The sequence below is a fragment of the Mauremys mutica genome, chromosome 5 (genome assembly GCF_020497125.1).
Source record: "Mauremys mutica isolate MM-2020 ecotype Southern chromosome 5, ASM2049712v1, whole genome shotgun sequence".
Classification (NCBI taxonomy): Eukaryota; Metazoa; Chordata; order Testudines; family Geoemydidae; genus Mauremys; species Mauremys mutica.
Window position 1 is genome coordinate 71,506,947 of NC_059076.1, and position 12,843 is coordinate 71,519,789.

Sequence of the window (12,843 nt, forward strand, 5' to 3'; positions counted from 1 at the left end):
AGGACCTTTGCCCTTAATTCAGTCACTCATAAATTCCCTGCACAAATGCAAGAAAAAAATGGAGTTAAAATCACATGTAACTGTTAATGAAATAGGCATCTAAGCCTTTAATTACAACTAACACCTGGGAAGTACTAGATTAAGCTGTGAGAAACCCTAATATGAATATCTTCAGCACAGGGACTGCTTGATTACCAAAGGGAAAAGTTCTTTATAGAATCATTCATCTTCTTTTTGACCTATTGATGTTGTAATTGCCAAAGATGTTTTAGCAAAGAAGCCAGAGAGTTATGATATTGTCTGCCAGGGTTTTACTAATATATCTAAGAAGCTTGATAAGAGGTAATTTGTTGTCATTTGGAAATTTAGTAGATTTGCATTCTGTCAGAACATAATCTTAAATCTTGTGTCTCTCAAGTAAGTATTGCTGGGTATCCCTTACAACCAGATTCCACTAAAGTCAGTCACAGAATCCTGCTAGACTGACTTTAACAACTACAACAGTGCCCAATACTGATGAGACATTTGACAAGTTTGCATGCATGTGCATAGATACTATTAAATGTACTGCTATTCAGATGATACTAACAGAAGTATAGGTAAATGATAACCTAATGATAACTGAATCTCTTCAGCCTGTTTTCTGCGTGAGGAATAGAATGCAAATTATGTCAAAAAAAGTTTATTCCCCATCCTTACAGCATGAGCAAGGAACATAATGTCATGCAAATGGCTTGCACATTTTTGTGCACTCTGTTGGAAGAATGAATATGGCTTTCTATGCAAGAGGTTGAGTCAGTGCCAAATTTCTTACTGTGGTCCCCTCTAAAAACTATATACTAAAGGAAGCACAAAGAACAAGTTAAACTCCCTGAGCCTGCTTCAACATGGATCTTTTCCATTGTGCTTGTAGGATTGCAGGAAATTATGGTGTCTGTGGAGTAGTCATCTGCCATCCTTTTCAAGGCAAATGGCTTTAACTTTGAAGCTCAGGTGTGATCCGCCTGGTGACCTGGCCACCCACTTGTGGACCCAATTCACAGCAGAAAGCCTGAACATCCAGACATCAACCTTCCTCCAAATGTCTCCTGCCATCATAAATGCCAAGGTTAGTGCAAACTCAGGCGTGCCTAGTAATGGCCAAGGCTGGGAATGCCCACTAGCCTGCTACAGTTAATCCTAAAGTTAACCCTATGAGGCACCCCCGGATCATGGGTGAAGTCAATACCTGGTGCAGCAGGGACTCTGCATATCACACCCTCGATGCCCAGGAATGGACCACATGCACTGAAGTCCTTCTTGAACTCTAAATTCTGTACATTTTTACCATGCCAGCTATTAAACCAGAAAGTCAGGGGAGTCATGGAAGGGGCGGGGAGGGGGGGAGAGGCTGTTTTGGGTTTTTGTGCCAATCCTAAATCTGTCAGAAACTGAGGCTCCACAACTGGTGAGCCATTGCCTCTGGATCATGGCTAGCAAACAGCATGAGCTCCCAGAATCTGTTCTCCTGAAATCAAGACATAATTGGCAATTTGATTATCTACACTTGGAACGTGCACTGCACAGAAAAGGATGTTAGATGAAAGACAATGTGAAACAAATGCCCTCACCATCTTCATTACCCATGCTGACTGATATGAATCACTGCCTGGTTCTCAGATCAGAAACAAAACCTGCTTATTTCTGAATTCCTCACCCTGATAATTACTATCACCAATATAAGGGGGAAAAAACAGATATGTATTATCCTTTGTTGTACCCCATGCTGTCCATCTGCTGGCCACTTCTGCTCACCCCATTTCCCTTGGAAATATACTCCAAAACCAATTTCATGCGGAGGCATCAGGTTGTACCAGAACCTCTGTTCTCACTGTCCAATTGGCTCACCAGATAGATGCCTCATGAAATTGATTAAGGGATGTCTCCCATACTCTCAAATAGCTTTCATTTCTTCGTGTTCTTCTGATAAAGTGAGGAGGCTCCCTGACCCTGGTGGTGGAGGATACATGTCATGTACAAACGGTCCTACCTGAAGCAACCACCTACCAGCAAAATTCAGGCACCTGGAGATCACCTGGGACTGCTTGAACATTGTTTCCCTATGACCCTGAATTGCCTGTACCAATGCCCTTAGAAAATTATCCAGCTTCTCCCAGGATAGTTCTGATATACACTGCATTGTATATAACTCAATCGGCAAATATGTCAACTTCAGTGTTGGGCCTCCTCTTTCCAAAGGCCAACGAAACACCTAAGTGCCTGGCCAACCTCTGAAAAGCACTTAATAGGTGGGCACATTTAATTGTCCCCAATTGTCCTTTAAAGAGGAGATCATGAAGTTAATGAACTACCTTTTCTAAGACAGTTTCCCTCACAGCCACCCATTCTAGTGTCATATTAAACTTTTCAAAAGCTTAGCAGGAAGTAGAGCAGCCAACTGGCAAGATTGACATAGTAGTACATTTCAAATTGGAAACCCCAAACTTAATCTTTGGGATAGATAGCAACTGAAATGCAGACTTAATGTCGCATTTTGCTAACTGTACTCCTTTGCCACATCTCTTAATCATGACTACTTCTGTATCAAATTAGGAATGCTGAACTGAACAGAGATTAGGATCAATATTGTCATTAACAGAGGAGCCCTGTGGGTATAGAAAATGGTGCATAATTCTGTACTCTTCTTCAACCTTTTTTTTGGAATCAAACCGGGGTGAAAGCTACAGGTCCAGTACTGATTAAATCCACAAGGGGCCAGCCACCCTTTTAGCTGTTCTTTCTTTCTTTCTTTCACACTCACACTCACTCACTCTATATATTCAAAACCTTCAATGGATTTTAAATACTTTGCCTGTACATGAAATTGCTCTCCTTCATATGCGCTCTGAAGAATTGGTTAAACATCCATTGCAAATGTAATCCTCATCTTTTTTGTTAGGCTAGTGCAACAACATGGCCTTTGATACTTCTAATTTAATTGGAAATAGTTCTTTTGTCTATATTTCCACTTCTACCTGCTGCTCCAGCTGAAGCCCTCAGCCCCTAGTGACCACCTCTCCTTCCTCTGGTTTATTCTTTGTTTTGTAACAAGTGGTGCTTTGTGTTGCCTGCCCCAAACATCCTATGTGCATGCTCATTTCTACAATCATTTCTACAATTTTCCTTAATTAAAATTAAAACATATATTACACTTAACATCCCCTCGTTAGCTGAAGTTTCAGGACTGGTTACCCACCATCTATTAAAAAAAAACCTATGGGATCAGACACAATGGAGTTTTAAATTCAAGCCACAAATCCTGGTCCTTCCTACGCCACAAACCAATCTCATCATCTGCTGCTCTTTCTATATTCCTTATATCTCAGCAATGACATGCCCACATACAAGGCATGTTCATGTGCTATAAGGTCCATGTACAGTATTTGAGAAGGGGAATACATTGCTCTAGGCTCCTTTTGCATATCACACTCGTGAATATGAGAAAAGCCAGGGTGCAATTAACTATAGACTAAGACACCTTTCACTTTTTCTTTAGCATTCTTTTTCTCATCATCATGCTTGTTGTCATCTGTAAATGGGAGGGTGAAAATGTTAATGTATCCTCCTTTCCAAATCTTTTCTTTAATCTCCTTTGACAAATGCAGCCCTAGTGACTTGTCAAGTCCCACCTATGACTTGGCATTGCTATCTGGCACAGGTAGTATCACTATACTCTGGTCCACCTCGTGCTTCTGGGGCTTGCTATGGAATATTGTCTTTACCTCAAAATCATGTTAAAAGTGCTCCTGCCTCTGATGGGGGAAATACCTGATCCATAGCCTTTCAGCCATGAGAGGAACCAGAGAGTCAGTTAATTCTGCCATTCCATCCTGGAACTGTATGGTAGCAGTTACAGATCGACTCAGAACAGCAGCACGGGAGTGGCGCGGGGAGGGCGGGAATGCTGATGCTCCCAGGCATAGAGATGTCTTGTCTCCTTGTCTGGCCCCTGGAGCAAGAAATCTGCCACTGCCACCATTATTCTGGGGGCTGGGGAGAGGAAGTCACTCCCAATCTGAGATCTAAAGACCTTGCACTAGGAAAAAACCCTGCCAATCAGAGTCCACAGTTGGGTGGGGGAATGATGATATTCCCAGAATGTAAAAGATGCCCATCCCTTATTCCTACTTTCCCACCCTGTGTGATTCTGTTCCCATGCCTCTCCCAACATTGCCCATGTTTTCCTCTGGTTAAGCAGCACTGGTTCCCTGCAGCTAACTGGAAAATAAGTGTAGGTCACTGTTGCAATAAAGCATCTGTGACTAGCCTGTGTCAGCTGACTCAGTCATGCTGGGCTCGGATTGTGCGGCTACAAAATTGCAGTATAGACATTTTTGGACTGGGGAGGGGGTGCTTTGAGAGTCCCAGTGCCTGGGCTCCAACCAGATCCTTAATGTTACACTGTACTTTTATAGCCCTGCAGCCTGACTCAGCTGCTACAGGCCAACTATAGATGTTTCTTTGTACCCTTAGGGGCTTCTGAAAAGCCCAGTCTTACCTTAAATAGGGAAGGTAGGGCAAGGGGAGGGGCACACAGCAGTCATTCAGCTGGTAATATACCCCTTTGTCCATCCAATGGCTAATCAGAGAACCGGGGCGGGTGGGGGAAAGATAGGGAGCAGCAGCCCCCCTCCCCTTCCTACCACATGTTTTAGGCTTCTCTCCTTCTCTGCCGTACTAAGACTCTCCCCTGCTAAAGGCAGTGACAGGGTAATATAACCACGTGCTACAGTGTGAACATGTGTTGCAATGAAAAATACATCCCAAAGCTGACATGCATGCACTCCTATAATAGAACTGATAGTGTAGGCACAGGCAGGTATTTCTTATAATATACGTCTGACATATCTCAATTGTTATGGGTTATTTCTCCTGGGATGATGGACTGCATTTCCATTGTTCACTTAGCTATGCTGCGTCTACTGATGTCATCAGTTCCCACTACCTCTATGCTATACATAGCACAGATTGCACATCTGAGCCTATTTCTATAGTTATGGTCAATGTACAGCGATCATAAATGCATATGCTTTTGTTACACAATGCCTCTACTTTACACCGTGGTACCAACTCACAATTTTATTATGAGTATCATAATACTTGGGGTGTGTTTGTTTTGTTTTTTATTTAAAGTCCCAAGTCCTGAAGTCAAGGGTAAAATGAAATGAGAATCTCAACTTTCATTTTTTTTCTTTTTAAAATAAGTTTATAGTGCTCATGATTGCAAAGAAAAATTTGAAGATGTGACCCAAAGGCTCAAACTAAAATAATTACTCCTCCCTCCCCCCCCCATTTATTTTTTTATTTTTTTATTTTATTTTTTTTTTAAATCCATGATTTCATAATTTGTAAGCTGATCTCAAGATTTCTTGAAGGCCTGGGCAATACTGTTTATTGCTGAAACACAACTGTCTGGAGAACCAAATCCAATAGCTGCTGCTCATGTTGTAAATTTACGTGAAGTTGATGAAATGAAAGAGCACAGTTAACATTTACTTTGGAGTAAATTTTGGCACGTCTGTTCCAAGCATTTGTACTTCAAAGGGCATGATTATGCCCTCTGTTTGAAAACAACCAATTATAGACTATTGTGATTGTTACATAAAGATCTTTGCCTTTGTGTCTGATATTTAGCTCTGCATATGAGGAAGAGAGACAGAGAGAGGGCGAGACTTTACATTTCAGAGTAAGAGGATTCATTTGGCAAGTCACAGAAAGGTAAAATCAACATAATCTCTCTCAATAGGGGTATGTACAGTATACAAAGCTTTCTCGTTTATCAGTATTAGTTGTAATGTTATGGAAGTGAACAGTGGTTACCAAAGGAGGAGTAATGGAAAGGTTATACCATCATGGGAACAAAGGGCTACAAAATCTGTTGTGTTTACAATACACCACAGATTTCTGAAATGCTGAAATGACAGCTACAGTAGGAAGTAGCAGTAAATGTAATGTCTTGTCAGCAAGATAGCCATAAAATACGAAATGCTGTGGCCTGTCTCATGCAGCACTAATCATACATTATCTTCAGGGAGTTCAGCACACACTTATATTTAACAAATCTCATAGGCTACATTTTATCTTTATAATCTGCTGCCCCAGGAGCAGCCTGAGGAGGGATTTTTTATTCTGAGAATCACAATTCTTTTCCTGGCAGCCCCTTTTCTCTGTGGGAGAAGTAATCTGCTACACATATAATGGTGACTAATGTGTGGGGGGTGGGGAGGAGAGGCTTCTCATTCATAGATTTTTTTTTAAGGACATAGAAACTCATCCAGTATTTTCCATGTTAAGTCCATAACTCCTGTTTGAGCTATAACATATTTTTTAGAAAGACAGACAGTCTTGTTTTAAAGATGTCAAATGATAGAGTAGCCACCATGTCACTACAAGTGGTTAATTATCCTCACTAAAATAATGCACATTATTTCTAGTATGAATTTGTTTAGCATCAGCTTCCAACCATTGGATCTCATTGTTTACCTAAACCTTTCAGTGGAAAAACACTGGTATTCCAAGATGGAGTCCAGTACCAAGTGATCTGGTCACATGCCCCAGTAGGGCCACAGCAGCCATGACTTTGATGCTGTTTGTAGCATCCTCAGGAAGGCTCCCTGGTGGGAGAGTAGCTTCTTCTAAGACCTATTGTTCTTCCTAATAGCCCTTCCCAGCCAGCCATATAAACTGACAATCTGTCCAGTGGGCATTCCCCAGGAGTAAATACCTTTGTAATAGATACATAGACAATATTTCTAACTTCAGATATCAGAATGATACATGCATATAAGTAGGACAATCATATTCAGTGAATCATAACCTTTTCAATGATATCTTACATGACCTATAAGTACATCTTAGTTATGCCATAATCATATCTCGATGAAGAATATGGGGGTGTAGTGTCACACATGCCATATAAGGTATCCTGGGAAAGGTTATGATCTGCTGAAAGCCATTGTTCTATCTAAATATATATATCATTAGTGCACATGAAGTTATGAGATTGTGTTGTATGGTTGCCACTAAAATATGCTGTGAGTTGGGGAACCATCTAGATATTAGATCCCCAGTGACAAGAACAAGAGAGCTAACCAATGCGCAGCTGGTTGTTGAACAACTATCAACAGCTATCGTCCAGCAAGGGAGTTACAATTCAAAGACTCACTTGGACAAGGCCACATCAGGGAAATTGCTCAACCTTGCTTGGTAACGCATTGCCTGGACTTATGTTCTCCAAGCACGTGGAACAAGGGTATAAAACAGAACACAGTGGCCCCATGCTTCATTCTTTCTCTCCTCCCTCATTTACACTGAAGAAAAAGAAAACACTGGAACTGAACAGACTGGTCCCAAGGCTAAGAGGGAAAGCCTATGTATGAAAGACTGTGAACAACCTGCAATATCGAACTGGGTGAGAAACATTGCTTAATCTAGATGTTGCCCAGTCTATAGGTTGAGAGTTTATACTATGTGCAGTGCTTATATTTTATTTTATTTTGGTAATCACTCTGACTTTTTGCCTATTACTTATAATCACTTAACATCCATCTTTTGTAATCAATAAACTTGTTTTACTGTTTATCTTAAGCAGCAAGTTTGCCTGAAGTGTTTGGTAAATCTGCTCAAGTCACAGAGGCTGGTGCATGTCCACTTTCCATTGATGAAGTGGTGAACCAATGAATAAATTTGCATTACTCAAGAAAGGGTCTTGAGCAGTGTAACATGGCATATTTCTAAGGGTATGGCTACACTGGCGATTTGCAGCGCTGGAAAGCCTCCACCAGCGCTGCAATTAGTAAGTGGCCACACCTGCAGGGCACTTCCAGCGCTGCAACTCCCTGGCTGCAGCGCTGGCCGTACACCTCACTCAGCATGGGGAATAAGGATTCCAGCGCTGGTGCTGCAGCGCTGGTCATCAAGTGTGGCCACACACCAGCGCTGTGATTGGCCTCCAGGGTATAAGGTGTATCCCAGAATGCTTTTATAAATTACTCTCTTTGTTTTGTTATGCAGCCTCTCTTTGTTTTGTTGTGAACGAGCTCCGATCGGAGCTCCGAACAGAGCTCCTGTTTGCTGTGATCATCTGTACCTGGCTGTAAACAATCAAATGAGAGGCAGGGAGAGTGAATGAAACAGAACCGATCGGAGCTCCGTTGAACTGCTAATCTAAAACAAACACTGATCACAGCAAACAGGAGCTATCTGTACCTGGCTGTGAACGATCAAATGAGAGGCAGGGGAAACAGCGTTGGATGCAGGGTTCGCAAACATTTTGTGATTTTTCCAATCTCTCTCTTCCCCGCTCCCTGTCACAGTACACCACAGGGAGTGAGTGAAACAGCGGGGAGTCCGTGTTGGAGGCAGGCTGTATGCAATTAAGAGTTAAGACTAAGGGCTCATGAACATTTTGTGATTTTTCCAATCCAGGAAGCTAACACACAACAGTGTTGGCTCCAAAAATCCACTCTATCTTCCCCGCTCCCTGTCACAGTACACCACCCTCCACCCCCCTCTTTTGAAAAGCACGTTGTTGCACTTGAATGCTGGGATAGCTGCCCATAATGCAGCACTCCCAACAGCGCTGCTAATACTGCAAATGTGGCCACACACCAGCGCTGGTAGCTGTGAGTGTGGCCACACACCAGCGCTGCTCCTACACAGCTGGATGACCAGCGCTGCAAACCGTAAGTGTAGCCATACCCTAAGGTACAAGGCTGGCAGCTGGGGGGATTTGGCTGGTGCTTTTCTCTGTGTGATTCATGGGAGCATTCATGCAATCTAGCTGGGTGTGGGGCTTCACATGCAATTGTACTCAGTGGTAACGGCACCTGGAGGGGTTTGCTGCTTACCACCAGTAAGGCATTGTGAGTTAAGGGGGCACAGTGGTTCCACTGTTCCGGGTTGCACCCCAAGCATCCTGTCACACCCATCTGTAAAACAAGGATAATAATACTTACCTACTACAGTGGATATTGTAAGGTTTTAATTAATTGTTTGCAAAGTACTTTGTGACCTTTCCATTGAAAATGCTATAGAAATTGTAGATACTATTAATAAGCAGTTAGCAAATACCATGAAAACAGAAGTAATTCAGGTATTGATGGAAACAGAGTATTCACTGACCCATAAATAGTTTGTTTTGCATCTGTATCAGTCATTCCTTGCATTACAGAACTCAGTGTTCGCTTCCTTTTACACTGTCTCTCAGAAAGCATGTTGTCATTGGCTAGTAATTATGAACAGCTTGTTGTGTTCAGTAACAGAATGAAACTGCTATGTATGATTGGAAGGCATCTATAATCATTCAAGGGCAACTGTCTGAGGTATTACAAAAATGTTTCTACGTATAGAAGAAATGTTTCTACATTTTTGTCTGAGGAAAAGTGTACTGGCAAACTTCAATATCTTGTAAGATCTCATTTTAGAACAGGGGTCCCCAACGCGGTGCCCGCGGGCGCCATGGATATACGTACCCTTACATAAGTCTCGCCCAACCTGCTCCCTGCACTTTTCCTGGTTTAAAGCTTGTCTTTCCAGGCACCCTTGATCCCAGAAGTTTTAGTACCCGAGGTACTCAGTGGAGTCCATCAGTCGAGAAGAGTCTTCTTTCCGTGAATGCCTCCCAACGGTTGAACATCCAAAAGTTTCCTGGTAGCACCAATCCTTGAGTAATCTGATGGCAAGTGAGGTCATCAAGAGGCGTCGCTCCTGAATTTCAGCAGCGATGCCTCTCGATGATGCCGCTTGCCGTCGACAAGTGACGTCACCGAGAGGCGTTGCCCCCGAATTGCGGTGGGGACGCCTCTTGCTGACGCCGCTTGCTGTCGACAAGTGACGTCATCGAGAGGCGTCACTCCCGAATTTCGGCGGGGACGCCTCTCGATGACGTCACTTGTCGATGACAAGAGACGTCATCGAGAGACATAGCCGCCGAAATTCGGCGGGTGCTCCACCGCTGCAGTGGTCCTTCAGCTGGCGCCCACCAGCCAAAAAGATTGGGGACCACTGTTATAGAATCACAAACGTTTAATGTACACAGAGGCAAGGCTGCTGGGAGCTACTGCAGCTTGGCATTTCTCCAGCTTAGGTGTACACCAGCAAGGGAGCCCCTGATGCACAAGATACTTGTCAGAGGCCATTTCCACATGCTTTACTGAGTTTTGTTGGTATAAAGTCTGAGGAATATTGAGGTAAGTATTTCAGCACTGAACTGAATGGTGTTTTTCCCCCTGTTTTTGTGCTTTGCAATAAGGTGAATTTCATTCCAAATTAATTACAAAATATGTAAAAACCTTAAATATATAGATTAGATAGTTGGAGAACAAAGACTGCTGCTCAGTCATAGGCTATACAACATTAATGGATGTGGAAGTGATGATTAAAATACAAAGGACTGTGAGGGAAGATAGAAAAAATTCAGTTTGTTTAGCCTAGGGAAGAGAAGACTGAGAGGGGACATGATAATAGTTTTCAAGTACATAAAGGTTGTTACAAAAAGGAGGGAGAAAAATTGTTCTTTCTAACCTCTAAGGATGGGACAAAAAGCAATAGGCTTAAATTGCAGCAAGAGCAGTTTAGGTAGGACATTAGGAAAACTCCCTAACTGTCAGGGTGGTTAAGCACTGGAATAAATTGCCAAGGAAAGTTATGGAATCTCCATCACTGGAGATTTTTAAGAGCAGATTAGACAAACACCTGTCAGGGATAGTCTAGATAATACTTAGTCCTGACTTGAGTGCAGGGGACTGGACTAGATGACCTCTCAAGGTCCCCTCCAGTTCTACAGTTCTAAGGGTACGTTTACACTTACCGGGACGGTCGACGCAGCGAGTTCGACTGCTCGGAGTTCGAACTATCGCATCTGATCTAGACGCGATAGTTCGAACCCCGGAAGCGCTAGTTCGAACTCCGGTACTCCACTCCGGCAGAAGGAGTTGCCGGAGTCGACCCTGGAGCCGCGGAGTTCGCTTCCGCGGCGTCTGGACGGTAAGTAAGTCGAACTAGGGTAGTTCGAATTCAGCTACGTTATTCACGTAGCTGAATTCGCGTACCCTAGTTCGACCCCCGAGCTTAGTGTAGACCAGGGCTAAGTAAGATATTTCATTTAATGGCTCTGAACTTCGTGGGACTTTTTTTTGTTTGGTGTTTTAGTCCTCAGAGGACAAAACACAAATATCAAATTATATGCTAATGCAGAAAATTCAACCCCCATGTTTTTATAATACAAACTGCATTATAAGAGGATAGAATGGCATGGTCTCCTAGGAGTAGTAGGCTGATTCAGAAGCAAATGACCAAGAACAAACATATACTTGTTTTTTGAATTTTTTAATTTATTTGTTTGATTTTATGCTTTTGATATTTAAACATATTGTAGAATTTAATTTGCTGTTTTTTCTGGCCAGGGATTTGCACATCAGTGGAGGCCGTTAGCCTGAATCTGCAACAAGTTGAGAGTGCCCCCCACCCCCCGATCTCACAAGATGAGGATCCACATGTATCATTTCCAGACATATGAAGAACTGTAGCCACCCATTCCATAAGCATGACAGAGTTATTATATATGTAATCAAACTGCAGAATGTTATTGCCTTTTGGTAGGATACTGTCAAAGCATCTAAAATTATATTACTGCTTTATTCCCTGTGAGAAGCTTCTAACTGAAATCTATTACTTACTAACACTCTTGACAATCCCCATTTTATTATGACCAGCTCTAGTTAGCTTGAAACAGTGTGTGTATTACTGTCAACAGAATGGAGTTTAAAATGTTTGCACATGGTAGTCACAATATTGATTAGGCAACACAGATTGGAATTTAATCTTATTGAGTTAAAATTGTTTTATTCAAAAACTACTAATAAATCTTTGAAAATTAATTTCTGTGCACCCTTTTCTGAATAAAAAAAGTTCAAAAATAACAGAGTCAAATCTCCTTATGTTGCAGTTTATGGAATCTGTTTAGGGAAGTATTTTGTAACACTGAAGCTATTATGGGCCCTGTCTCTGATACACTAGTTGAAAGGCTAGCAGAATGACTTGACATCCTAACAATTCTGGGTGCAACAATGTCACCTTCAAACCTGTGACAAAATCAATAATCTGTAGAGACACAGGGTCTAATATAATCAGGGTCTATGTAAAATAATCACAGATGCAGGCCTTTAACTTGTAATTACATCTTTTTAGCTAAGTTGGAATGTAATAAAGTAGGGAAATAAAAATGGATTTGTAGATCTTGTCTCTAATGTATAGAGAATAGCTACCATTTGTACAAATTTAATGAGAACTCCATTCTAATTTACAATACAGGGTTAGATCCTCAGGTCAATGGAGCTACTCTGATTTACTGCAGTAAAGGATCTGGCCCAGGACTATGAATAAAAAAGAAGGAAAGAAAAGAAGGCAGTAGTGACTGGTTTTACGTAGGTTTGCAGACTGACTAAGCCAAACTTTCTCATAGAAATTCTAATCAACTGAAATGCAACTTTGCATTTCATAAGTCTGACATTTTAAAAATGCATTTTCATATGTGGTTCTGGTACTTCACTCCAGATTTTTTGAAGCGCTTGAAGGGCATAGGGTTTACAGTGGAAAAGGCAGGCACAATGCCTCAAGTAAAAAGAGTGGATGGCTTTTTAAAATAAACACAGTTTATTAAGTATTACTTCTCTTTAAGACAGGCCTTTTAAGTTAAACTGTCCATCTGGGTAGGCCCTTAAATGCAAATTCCATACAAAAGCAAATTTCTCTTTAGCATGCCTTGAAGACGCCTATAGTCTATTTGTTTAGACCAATAATGTG

The 12,843-nt window shown here is 41.8% G+C and overlaps 1 long non-coding RNA gene across 1 annotated transcript in view; it reads left to right on the forward strand.

The window, feature by feature from the left end:
• LOC123371984 overlaps positions 1–11,795 on the forward strand; it is a 93,863-nt gene extending 82,068 nt beyond the window's left edge. The window contains exons 2-5 of the long non-coding RNA XR_006580032.1: positions 914–1,108; positions 5,674–5,757; positions 7,356–7,450; positions 11,445–11,795. This is a non-coding gene — a long non-coding RNA (uncharacterized LOC123371984). The remainder of the gene's footprint in view (positions 1–913; positions 1,109–5,673; positions 5,758–7,355; positions 7,451–11,444) is intronic.
• The last annotated feature ends 1,048 nt before the right edge of the window (positions 11,796–12,843 follow it).